The following is a 12,331-nucleotide window of genomic DNA, read 5'->3' as shown; positions in this document are numbered from 1 at the left end:
AACTCAGGTCATCTAATTATAACAATCCAGTTAGAATTGATTCCCCTGTAATGTAATCCTGTCTCACATTTTTTCTTGCTTATAAGTGAGAGTGTAGGTCCTGGCTGTATAATTGAGGGAGTTTAGGGCAACCATAACAATCCTTTAGAGGTTCTTTGTAATTACACACACAGAGTCTAAGAATTACATTACAGGGCTTCATGGCTACTGTAAAAATACCAGAGTTCCAGTTTTAAAGGCCCCCCAAAAAATATATTTCCTCAATCAGTTTCTTGTTGAGAGCAATGGGATCCTACTTGAACACTTCTGAGTTTGGCTTTTTGGGTTGATTTCACATTTCTGGAGTTGTGCTTTGTCTCTGTGCTCTTTTCCCTGGTTTGAGGTAGGTGGGGCTCAGTTGGAAAAATGGTGAAAGGACCAGTCAGGTTTGAGTAATATTCAAATCCAAATCTATCACTGTCAGTCATATCTGATTAAACCACACCGACACAGTCCTGAGTTTTTCAGTGTTCAACTTACTCTCAGGTCTTTATGATGTAGATGAAGCTACAGCCAGCTGCTGGTTAGCTTAGCTTAGCTTGAATGCTAGAAACTGTTAAAAGTGACATAATCCACCTTTTCTAGTTAATTCAAGCAACCAGTGTAGACTCCAGGAAGTGACTGTTTCTCCAAGAAATAGTCCAGCACATCACCTTGTTTAAAATGAATATGTTCCAGTTATTGTGTTAAGCTAAGGTAAGTAGCTGCTGGCTCACCTGTACAGACAAAATATTATCAATTCCCTCATCTAACTCTCAGCAATGAAGCGAATACAAATATTTACTAAAATGTCTAACTATACCTTTAATAAATTATACCTGAAGCTGCCTTTTTAAACTAGATTGTTTCTTCTTTAGTCATGAATATTTGACTGGATAGAGAAATACTTAAAATTTGACTGCTAGTGGTAGTAAGACACGTTATGTTATGTAGGATTCCTCCTTGTAGGGAAATTCTGTCCTCTCTTGACTTCCTGAAAAAGGAGGTCGGAGGTCACGGTCAACTACAAAACAACAGCCCTGCAGCTGGCAGGGATTTATTGATGTGGACAGTTAAGCAGAAACTTGCCAAAATGTCTTCCAGGCCACCCCGACACCCACACAAAGTTCTCTTCATGTAGTAAAACTTCTGTGCTGCAATATGAAATAGAAAAGTGATTTATTTTGAATCAGACAAAAAAAACCAAAATGCAATATGTAAAAATAACACACACAATTTAGTTGAATTTGTTATTTTGGGAGAGAACATCCGTTATTGTAAAGCATAGCGAGGGTCAGTACCAGAGTGTTTGCTACACTCTTTTCTCAGTCGCATCTTTTACTTTCTCTTCTCTCCCCCTTTTCTTTTCTGCATGTCTGTGTCACTCTCTCACAGTCCATGCTCTGACTGTGTGGGTGAGCTGGTGGGAGTTTCTGTTTGGTATTTGCCGTTTAGGTGTGTGTGTGTGTGTGTGTGTGTGTGTGTGTGTGTGTGTGTGTGTGTGTGTGTGTGTGTGTGTGTGTGTGTGTGTGTGTGTGTGTGTGTGTGTGTGTGTATGCTCGCAGGCATACCTACATGTGTTAACTGTCTGCTTCATGCCATATTGAACAGTGACTGTGTGTGTGGGTGCTGTATAGATCCAGGTTTTAAGTGTGTGTGTGTGTGTGTGTGTGTGTGTGTGTGTGTGTGTGTGTGTGTGTGTGTGTGAACTCCCTAAGTGTGCTTCAGTGTATGCTCTCTGGGTATGTGCTCTCCTTCTGTGTATGTGTGTGTGTGGGAGAGGTGCGCACAGAGCAATTATGTGATCAGAGCAGAGCCAAGCGGACATTTATGTGGGCGACCGCTACAGTCGGCCAAAGATAGGCTGTTAGATCTTTTCTCTCCCTCACTGCTTGCGTGTGTGTGTGTGTAACTGGACACCATATGGATAGGAACTACCATTTCCTATTGTCAGTCTCCCACTGTGCTTTGATGCAGCATCCGCTGCAGCTAAAGGGAACAAACTGTGATGAGACACAACAAACAGAAAGGTGTAGGTAGGTGAGGAGACGCTTTAAAGTGTTTTGTATTCAGATCAACACATGAATAATAGAAAATACATTGACAAAGTGATACTATATTTGATCGTTGTGGGGAAAGCCTTGCCTGGCTTTACACGGGGGTCATGGGTCAGTAGCTGTATGTACCATCAACCCTGAAGCTGGTCAGATTCAGTGCCTTGCTCAAGGACACTTGAGCAGATGTTTGCTGTCAAGAGTGTTTCTCACACTGGCTTCTCACACTAAAATACCCTGATACACAAACATACACAAACAAAGCAAAGTAAGGCAAAGTAAATGATAGATAAATGGACATTTTCGTGTGTGTGTGCAGACATGTTGACGATCATCCATCTTAGCTCCAAATGGAGGTTGATTGTTAAGAATGCACATTACAACTCGTAGTAAACAAGCTTGCAAGATGCAATGCAATGAGAAACAATGCAATGTGTGATTGTAATATATTGCAACTAGTAGTGAGTAACTGCAGTTGTGTGGATGTGTAGAATTTGTTTCTTTGCTGTCTTTTCCTCTCAAGCCTCATTCACACCCCCAGTGTGCTGAGTGTTCCATTGCAGGGAGTCTTATTCCTGCTGCAGTGCACATACAATACACCCTTTGGTTGAAATATTTCAGCATTTTAGTTTCAGCTCCTCCATCACGTCAGTGTCTGATCACACAATTTGATCTATGCTTTTTTATCTGAAAGTTTATTCTGATAAAACCCACCAGTCTTCTGGTAGAACATCTGTTTTAACTTCTGTTCAGTTTGAACAGTTTTACATAGTTGTTGTTGCACATTTTTAAAGTTTTGTATGAGGAGGTTGTGAGACTGAATTCTAATTGGAGGCTACAGGCATGAAACATGTTATGATCTACTGACATTGTTTGAATGATTTAGAAACATATTTATCTTATGTTGCAGAATTAGGATGTAGGACATTTCTTATAGTGTAGTATTATGGCATGCCGTTTAGGAAATTATTCTTTGAATATATGGAATGAACCTTGAATATATGGAATGAATCTTTGAATATATGGAATGAAGCATGGATATACTGATAAGAAATTGAGAATACTGAATGAAATTCAAAACCTAGTTGTATCCTTTTAATCAACGTGATAGCCTTCTGAATTTGCTGGTTTTACCAAATGGCATCAGTTGAAATATTCCAATACTTTCTTGAACTGGAAAACTTTTTTGCTACATGTTGTACTCCAAATGACACTAACAGTTTGGAGACTATATCGCGTCACCTTGAGGATCATATTTCCATTATTGCGACATTCATAGTGCTTATGAGTAATAATGTTCAACAAAACATTGCCGAAAGAACATTATGCGTCATTCTTGAAAGAATTTACGATTCTCTAAGGGAGATGTTGGCGGAAATAACATTAGGGTACGGGTACTATCAGGAGGATTTTGGCCCGTACAAGCACTTGCCAATGAGTTAATAATGTCCTCATTGCTCAGTATTGCTGCCACAAGGTTCCGAGCTGACTGACTCATTCTCACTTCTACAAGATGGCAGCAGTGCCTTGATGAGGTTAGTCAAGGTTCATTCCATATATTAAAGAATTCATTCAATATATTCAACGTTCATTCCATATATTCAAGGTTCATTCAATATATTCAAGGTTCATTCCATATATTCAAGGATTCATTCAATATATTCAAGGTTTATTCCATATATTCAAGGTTCATTCAATATATTCAAGGTTCATTCCATATATTCAAGGTTCATTCCATATATTCAAGGATTCATTCCATATATTCAAAGATTAATTTCCTAAACAGCATGCCATATTATGTATATATATATATGAAATTTAAAACATTTAAAATATCTTAAAGTTTATATTCCAAATATTTGTGTTTCTTATCTTAACCATCCCTATTTGATGTCTTTTTCTATTTATTGTTATTTATTGTACACGGCATTAGCACAGTCTCAGCCACCTAGCTTTTCACTGTACATGTTGTATGAGCCTGTGACTTCTAAAACCTTTGAATGTTAAATCAATTTAATACTTAATATTGTTCCACATGCATTATCAAAAGAAGGTCATTATAATATATTAGAGATTACACTAATGAGGAACTCTTCCGATAAATCGGTCTGTCACTCTGTATTTGGTAGACCAAAGTTAATGGACTGGTTTAGCAGTATAAGTTGCATGATGTCCTACCACGAGCCTCCAGAACAGCCTCAGTGCTGCTTGTAATATATTCTCCAGGTCTGTGAACTCTACTGGGGTGATGAAGAGCATTCTTCAAAGTGTATTTTCTCATTAGGTGCCTTGGTTGAGACCGCTGATGCTCCAAAATCTCCCATAGGAGTTAAAATGTGTTGACCTTTGGTGACTGTGCCCTGAAAGGAAGCATCTGTATTCATTATGTATCTCCACTCATTTATCCAAGTTTTTATTTTACTTTTTTTCACCTGTCTGTAAAAGTGAATTAAAATTTCCAAAAGCATCTATTTACATACGGTATTTTTTTCTTCTAGACTGTAGACACCTTGTATTATCTTGGAGAAATCACAGTGAAGCTAATGGTGTTGAAGTAACTACATTTACACAAAGGCAGAACTGTTTCTTAGATTAGCCCGTTTCGCTGAAAGTGCTAATGAGCTCGACAGTTGCTACGCTGGCATGACAATGCTGAAAATAATATCTGGAAGTCATACAGGCACAGTTGTGACAGACACCCTCCCTCCTGCGCACACTATCACACACATAAACACTCAGGCAGCCACACGCTCATACCCACATAGAAAAATGTGTCTGGCCCACACACACGGCTCAAATACAGATCTGGTGGCCCCATAACATAACATTTCTCAGCCAAGTGCAGTACTGAAAAAGGGAGGAGAGTGAGAGACAGTTGGCTGAGATATGGCTATGTCATGGGCCATAAGTGGCTACCAGATCTGGAACACCTGTGGACCATGATTCATTGCTGTATTTGGGCCGAATGTAAGTGGACTGTGACTGGGCCAGACCAAGTTTGCTGGGTACGTAAACACATGGCTGCAGAGTCACCACAACACGACACTTACACAGGTATGGACACGGACACACATTATACGTACTAATGTCTTAAATACGAAGAATCCAGATCGAGTTAATGCATCCTCCTAGCTTCATCCTTCTCTCCATCTCTCCCGGTCGTCTTAGTCAAGGCCAGATCTTAACAGCTTCACCACTCCAGATAAAACCAATAGATTAGCTGAGATGGCGAGCAAAAAGATAACAGACTCTTTACTGGATCCCTGCTGGGTTGATACAGCGAGCGAGGGAGAGACAAACATTTCACAAATCCAACATAAAGCAAGAGCACAGTCTCTTGTATATGCTGTATTGTCTTCCTCATTAGTTGGTAATTAGATATATTTCCATGTTTTAATAGAAATAAACTGTACCACCGTGTTCCATGCTGTTTTTCCCCCACAAATTTTCTCCGTATATTGTATTATTTTTCAGTTCAAGATAGTTCATATCATTCCTGTTACACTGCTTCTGCTTTTCTTCTGTTTCTCTTATTTCTATCCCACCTGCTTTGTTTTAAGAGTCTTTAAAGACCTCCATGTGATGTGCTGATACTGATGGTTCACCGTGTGTGTGTGTGTTCATACATTATGTGTGTGTCAGGTTGATTGAGCGCCAGTGAATGCTGTTGTATTTATGTGTGTGAATGTGAGTGTCTCCTCGTGCACGAGTGTGTTTTCTGACGCAGCTAAAACCTGAGATCAAAGAGTGATTAGATCTCAGTACGATGTAATCGCAAATGAACTACTAGCATGCAAAGCACAGCAAAGATAACAGAGTGTGTGTGTTTGTGTGTGTGTGTGTGTGTGTGTGTGTGTGTGTGTGTGTGTATCATGCCTCAGTGTGGAGTGAGACATGTTTGCATTGTACAATGTATAACATAGAACTGTATCTGTGTGTGTGCTGACTAGTTTTACAATGAAGGACAAATCACACATACAGAGCCGTCTTTATACTGACACACACACACACACACACACACACACACACACATGCAGGCGAGTCGCTCTCTGTACCAGCACACTGCATTTCATTTTGAATTTAGAAAGCATCTGAGGTTGAGCAGATTTTTAACTTCGGTTCCCGATGCAGACACATTTTCCACAGTAAAATGTCGACGCACTCGGTTTTCACGCTTGGCTGTGATCGACTTTGCTGCACAATGAGAGTCAGCCTCTGCGAAAAAGTGACTTCTCCTAAAAATGACTAAAAGTCAACAAGGGCAAAAGCTAGCTTCCTGTATAACCACATTGACTTGAGTGGTTGTTTGAAGAGCAATGTTAATTTCTTTGCTATTGCTCTCAGTGTTGCTGTGGGCAAAAAGGCCAATGACTTATTCACCATTGTGGAGAATGCAGACAGTGACAGAGAACAAGAGAAGTAGAGCAGCGGATAAGAGATATTCAACATTTATAAGCTCTTATTGTAGTACAGCAGCTGGAGAGAGACAGTTTTGTTTTGCCTGGGACTCTGAATGGTGCAGGTAAGTGGTGCAACTTCCTGGCAAAGTTGCAAAAAATAAGTTACATTATATACAGTTTGTTATTTCGAAAGATCTTAACATGTACATTTTTCAATTAGCTAAAGTATAATGTCAGTGACTCATTAATATTTTTTGAGACCAACAGACTAAAGGTTTTAAAATCTCCATTTTGATGTGTTTGCAGACCACTTCACAGCTTCACACATTTTATCGTGATTTAATGAAAAGAAATCACATCACAGCCTGACCGTCTGCTCGCTCCGAAAGACTAATGAGCAGCAAAAATGGACAGTAGCTGTTCATTTTCACTGTGATCTGGCAGTGTGGGCAGGCGTCAGCTCCATACAACATAAGTTTGATTTTTAGACAATGTCAAATTTGAAAAACCTTTTTTTGCAAGATGTGAGTTTCATCATTAAAGGGACACATATTTAATGATAGGTCTGACATGTTCCCCAGTTTTCCTATTTTCCTTGGATGTTTTCCAGACTTATATATGAAATATGACAAAAGCGTAAAAGTGTAAATGCACGCAGGAAGCATTAGAGAGTGACTGAAAGTTTGGATGTGATTTGAGACTCATTTCAGCCAGATGTTAAAAAGGTATCCCATAATCTTTACTCCTCCGCTATGTAACTAAGTCATTAAATGGTCTGTGGCTGTAAAGGGTCTGTCCCCTGTGATAATGGCAGTGGAAGTTAATCTGAAATCAAATTGATATTAGACACTTTTCTCTCTGTCACATATAAAGAGACAGGGGGAAAAGGCTCCAGCAATTTAAGTATGACTTATGATTATCCACAAGGTGTAACAGGGGGCTGAAATGTGCAGTTACTGAGTGATCTGTATAGGTGAGGGAGCGGCGTCAGCAAGGGCCCATGAGGTAGAGCAACACACATCATCATCATTATGGAGATGTGGCCAAAGAGACACATACGGTAAATGCTGTTAAGTCCGATCTAATCGTTGCTGTTGTCATGTTCATCATCATCAGTCACTACTATTAGTGTAGTTGTTGCTACTGTTGTTGCTGTGCACCTGTCTGTCTGTCTGTCTGTCTCTCTCTCTCTGTCACTCTCTCTCTCTCTCTCTCTCTCTCTCTCTCTCTCTCTCTCTCTCTGTCTCTCTCACCCCAACTGGTCGAGACAGACGACCACCCACCTAGAGCCGGAGGATCTGTCCTAGGTTTCTGCCTTTTAACAGGCAGTTTTTCCTTGCCCTTGTCGCCAAGTGCTTGCTCATGGTGGTACTGTTGGGTCTCTGTAAATAATGTTATAAGGAGTTCGGTCTAGACCTGCTCTATCTGAAAAGTATACAAATAAAGCTATACAAATAAAATTGAACTGAACTGAATTGAATTGATAGATGTAGAAAGACAACTGTAAATGGGGCCGTAGAGCACTTGTAAGATCTGGCACTGTAAAGTAGTACATATAGCCAAAATGACCAAATAATAAAGGTTTTAGAAGACTTGGACTTGATACTACATGCCTCTGCTCCCTTGGAGGTGACTGTGTGAGTGGGCCGGTTGTGAGCAGCCGGCAGCCAGTCTTCTAGCGTGAGCAGACAGTACAGCTTGGGATAAAAAATAAAAAAGAAACTTAAAATTGCTTTTAATATTTAGCTTAGTCTGATGTGTTTTTAGTGTTTACTATTTTATGTTGTTTTGCTGCTTTTATGTTTTTATGTAAAGTGTCTTTGAGTATTTAGAAAAGTGCTTATAAATAAAATGTATTATTATTATTATTGTTATTATAACTACAAACATTCAGACATGTTACGTAGAGATATGACATAACAGATATGAGGAATGATACAATTTCACTGTGTGTAGATGTGTATATATATCCATCCTGACACTTGTTTACAGCACTCCTGGCTATCGTCTATGACTAATTGACCAAGTGCCTTTGTCATATAAAGACCTCCACTTGACTTTTCTCCACTCTACATTCAGCTGTGCGTGTATGTATGTGTGTACGTGTGTGTGTTTCAGCTATCCTTTAATTGAAGTACTATATGTAGCTCCAGCTATAGCAACATTAACAAAGACCAGTTTAGATAGTTTAGACCATAGATAGTTGCTGCTTTCTGTTTTTGCACTATAAGACGTAACACTGCTGAATTTAAATCACATCATTTATACACTTGTTGTCAGGAAATAAGACAAAATGAAGGACTCCATCCATGACACTTTTTATATTGCGGTGTCATTCTCTACACTGGGCGGTCTTCTGAGACCAGAGCAACACGATAACCAAATGTCTTATCTCGTCCCAAGCTAACAGAATTGTGCTGCCTTGTTGTATTTCTGCTCCTCCTGAACAAGGACATCAGTTTTCTCTCAGGAGAAGCTTTTGTGGCAGAGCCTCTCCAGACTCTTCTGTCTGTCTGTGTGCCCTGTGGCATGGTGCTGTGGAACAGGGAAGGGAAGAGAGCAGATTTGATTGGTCGATGCCAACCCCCTCTGCAACCACTGATAATGTTTTTTTTCCAAATCCCTACTTGTTTTCAGCTGAGCCACAGTTAGACCTCGCGCTAGGAAATTACCAAAAGTCAGTAGCATACTCCACTGTAGTAACACTGTGTAAAACCACAACTTTTAACAACTTTTTTTAAACATTTCTGTTAGTAAACAAACAATATAAAAATGTCGAAGCCTTTTTACATTTTTGATTAGATTTAAGAAAATATATAACTTTTGATTATGGTGCTCACAGGACTTCATATAATATTATACCAGTAAAATGCAATAAAGAGTCTTTGACCCAAAACCGAAACATCTCTCAGGCTCCTCTCCTAAACTTCCATTCCTCGTCTTTGTCTCTGTCTCTGTCTCTGCAGTGTCCTTTTTTTGTCCTCACTATCTTTCACTTTCTTTCTCTCTCTCTCTCTCTCTCTCTCTCTCTCTCTCTTGTTAATCGGCTTTAGAAGGGGGTTCTTGGTTTGCAGCTACCAGGCAATAATGTCAGCGAAGGTGAGTGTGTATCTAAGAGAGGGAAAAATGAAAGTACTGTGAAAGGATGTAAAGACGATCTGCTGGCTGTTCCCATAGTTTTCACCACTTCAAAGGTGTCTTTTAGATGTGCACTGTTCAGTACTGCAGGAGTTTTCAACATCCAGTTTAGTTTAATTTTCCATTTGAGCTTACTGAGTTGTCTCTGTCAGGTTAAGAAAATCAAAACTGGAAGTTGAACCCTCAACTTAATGATCCTTGCTTTTGTTAATAAAACTTTGGAACTCATGAAGGAAGTTGATTTGAAAAAGCCTCACTGTTCCTCTGCCCTCCATTCTTCTTCTTCCCTCTCTCCACATCTCTATGTTGTCCCTTTAACTCTCTCTCTCTCTCTCGTTCCCAATGTCTCAGTGTCGCTGTTACGCTCCAAGGTCATATTAAAGATTCATCCATTCTCTGGTTCTGCAGTCAAATATTGATAAAGGCTGACACCGTTTTGACTCTGTACATATACAGTAAGGGTTCCACTCTTCATGCAGAGACACATACACACACACACACACACACACACACAACCTTGAATGTCCACACACATATAGTGCACACAAATACCAATTTGTTTGTTGTACAAATACAAACCACAGCAAACATAAGTGTTCAAACACAAACACGCGTACCACAATTACTTGATTTTCTTAAAATGACATGATGATGACTTTTTGACACTTACAGTATTCAAAATTATTAAAAATACATTCAAATTATTAAAATAATAAAAAAAACAAATAAATCATGTCCTCACAAAGTTTAGAATTTTAAACGAATGAGTACATTTTATTTTTCAGAAGTTTTTTGAAAATGTTATTATCTCCAAAAATGTATCTTGTAAAATAGATTTAACTTTTTTGTAGCTCTAAAGAAAGCTGCACGGTAAGGATGTATAGTCTTTCTAATAACTAATAACTGATGGCTGATTATAGCCTGACTTTATCATATTACAGTACATCACTATTCTGTGTGTGCATGCACATGTAAAAACAAACAAAGTATTTTTCAGCAATCCAATTGCATGTCTGCTAAGGTTTAGGTGTATAAGTGTGTGTGTGTGTGCGCACTTGACAGTAATGAATTTGGACAGGGGACCCAGGGGAAAGAGAGTATATGCGGCCCTCTATTAATTATGCCCTTAACACACGCGCATGGCCAGAATGTGCAGAAAGATGCAAACATGCACAAATACACTCTCCACTAGTGTAACACCAGCAGACAGGATCGCACACACAGAAACACACATGCACACACACACACACACACACACACACACACACACACACACACACAAAAGGATAGGGTATAATTAATTCCTGTCTTAAACTTCCAATATGTGTTTCCTCTTCTTCTCTAAATGTACCTCTTCTTTTCTGACTACTTTCTTTCTTTTATTATCTTTCAGCTTTAAAGTACGCTGTGGAAAATTCTAAATTCATACCAAATCCCTTCTTTCTGTCTATTCTATTCTATCTATACACACACACACACACACACACACACACACACACACACACACACACACACACACGCTTAGTTCTAGTTCTTCTTCCTCTCTGCCCCCTGTCTCTAAGTCTTTATCTCTTTTGCAGTGAAAGCATACATTTATTATAGGATGATAAATTCTAAAAACATAATCTCACAGCTGGACACATCATATATGCACATACAGGCACTGTTGTAGTACTTAAGATCAGTCTTGGTCGTGTTCACTCAGACAAAGAGGAGAGACCACAACTGCAGGTATATCATTAAATTGCCTGTGCATTGTCTGATTTATCTGTCCACCATTACTGTGGTTGGATGTAAAACTTAAAATGCAAATGATAACCTGACTCTCTCCAACTTGACACTTAACTCATCATTAATTTGAAAGTTTTGTTCCTGTCAATGGCTGTCACCCCACACGCTCTAAGAAAGTGAATGCCGGTGACAGGAGAAGAAGCTGTGGCTGTCTGGGAGTAGATGTCAGCTAAATCTCTTCGTAATACAATTTGGCGACCTAAACTACAAAGGGTTTATCTGCAAAACAGCATCCATAGATAACACACAACAGAATTTCAATTCTGCAATGCAATGCTTACTGAGACAACAAAAAAAAACTTACTATATTGTTTAAGAAAAGCAGTACTGTAAAATATTCAATAATTGTTTGATACCCAGAAAACTTGCACTAAAGTTGCACAGGAACCTATATTGTGTTAGGTAAAACATGAAAGATGGTTAAGTAAATTTTCAGCTTCATGTATTTGTTTGCTAATAGAAAACAATGGGAAATCGCCGCACATAAATTATTTCTTCAAGAAATATCTTACGGTACAATCTGGTCTCAGCCAATACTTGACTACAACAGTACATACGGGCACATACACATGTACACAAATGCAAACACAAATAAGCACATTTGCAATGGCAGCACTAATAAATAAACAGATTACATTCGTAGTGAACAAATAAGCCTGGAAACAAATGAATGTTGGAACACCTGCCTCATGCAAAGAGCAAACACATGCAGAATGGAAGAAGAAATACACACATGCTCAGCATCTGAAACCAGACACTGACCTACAAAAATGTACTGACAAAGAGCAAGACACACACACACACACACACACACACACACACACACACACACACACACTGTAATATAATAGAATAAAAAAGAAAAATAGTTATAAATATAGACATTTAAGGCACATAGGTGCAAACGCCACACTTTCCCCTACAGTGAGT

At 39.0% G+C, this 12,331-nt stretch overlaps 1 protein-coding gene across 5 annotated transcripts in view; it reads left to right on the top strand.

Moving 5' to 3' along the window:
* The window catches only part of il1rapl2 (interleukin 1 receptor accessory protein-like 2), a 363,155-nt gene that overhangs the window by 58,949 nt on the left and 291,875 nt on the right, over positions 1–12,331 (top strand). The gene's annotated exons all lie outside the window — the stretch shown is intronic.

This window comes from Dicentrarchus labrax, unplaced genomic scaffold, assembly GCF_905237075.1.
Source record: "Dicentrarchus labrax unplaced genomic scaffold, dlabrax2021, whole genome shotgun sequence".
NCBI classification, from domain to species: domain Eukaryota; kingdom Metazoa; phylum Chordata; class Actinopteri; family Moronidae; genus Dicentrarchus; species Dicentrarchus labrax.
This window is presented reverse-complemented; position numbering and strand designations above follow the sequence as displayed.